The sequence below is a fragment of the Gekko japonicus genome, unplaced genomic scaffold, assembly GCF_001447785.1.
Source record: "Gekko japonicus isolate JY-2015 unplaced genomic scaffold, Gekko_japonicus_V1.1 scaffold6228, whole genome shotgun sequence".
NCBI lineage: Eukaryota > Metazoa > Chordata > Lepidosauria > Squamata > Gekkonidae > Gekko > Gekko japonicus.
In genome coordinates this window covers 15172-16619 of record NW_015161015.1, presented here as the reverse complement: position 1 = coordinate 16619, position 1448 = coordinate 15172, and positions in this window count along the sequence as shown.

Here is a 1448-nt window from a genome sequence, read left to right as displayed (position 1 = left end):
TTCCCTCAAGGTCAGCCCCAAGTGGCAGTGAGATTTAATTTGTTTTACCTAAGAAATAATTAATGATGTCTCCTGTTTATAAATTCTAATGAGAGTTATTTGAAAGCGGAGGGGAGAGGCTGGAGCAAAAATCATTTATTTCATTAAATAAAGGGAAGAGAACGGTTGACAAGGGCCAGTTTGGTGTAGTGGTGAAGTGCGCGGACTCTAATCTGGGAGAACCGGGTTTGATTCCCCCACTCCTCCACTTGCACCTGGCTGGATGACCTTGGGCAAGCCGTAGTTCTGATAAGAGCTGTCCTTGAAAAAGAGCCGTTTCTATCAAGAGTTCTCTCAGCCCCAACCACCTCACAGGGTGTCTGTTGTGGGGAGGGGAACGAGTTTGTAAGCCGCTCTGAGACTCTGAGTGAAGGGTGGGGTATAAATCCAACCTCCATCTCCTTCTCCTGGGGGTGTTCCTGGACATTCTGGTATTTGGATGGGGCCCACGGTGGAGAGCCAGTTTGGTGTAGTGGTTAAGTGCGCGGACTCTAATCTCGGAGAACCGGATTTGATTCCCCACTCCTCCACATGCAGCTGCTGGTGTGACGTTGGTTCAATGACAAATTCTTTTAGAGCTGTTCTCTCATGAGCAGTTCTCTCAGAGCTCTCTCAGCCCCACCCCCACCTGCCTCCCAGGGTGCCTGTTGTGGAGAGGGGAAGGGAAAGGAGATTGTAAGCCGCTCTGAGACTCCTCTGGGTAGTGAAGGGTGGGGTACAAATCCAATGTCCTCCTCCTCCTCCTCCTCCTCTTCTTCTTCATAGAATCCCTCTGAGATTTTTCAGAAAATGTAAATGGCTAATCCATTCTGGCCCCAAAAGCGCTGTGCAAGAGCTCTAGCACAAGCAGAAAATTTGTGCCGGATTCAGAACACTCCACTCAGCCAAGTATGAGGTTCTCCATCCCCAGGAGAGTTCCTATGATGGAAAAGCTAGATTTGAGTGACCAGTGTAAAGACCAACAAGATTTCTGGGGAATTATAAAAGGAGCTTTCAAGAATGAAAACTCCTTTGGATACCTAATGGAGTTTTGGCTCTCAAAAGATCAGGGCTATTTTTGGGCAGGAACGCACAGGAACGGAGTTCCGGCTGGCTTCAGAGTTGGCCACGCCCACTGCAGCCAAAACCTCTGCCTGTGTGGCTACAGAGGGAAGGCTTGGAGAGTGACCCCCCCGGCGACTCCAAGGTGGGCAGGCCGGGGGGGGCTGGAAGGATCGGGGAGGCATTTAAATGCCTCCCCTGGCCTGTCCAAGGGCTGGCTTGCCGTGGCTCCCCGCAGCCGTGGGGCACCCGGGCAAGCCAAAGGAAGGCAGGGGGAGTGGTCTAATATGCTAATGAGCTTCACTGTGGTCTAATATGCTAATGAGTTTCTTGTTGGGTGTGGCCTATTATGCCAATGAGTTCCTGCT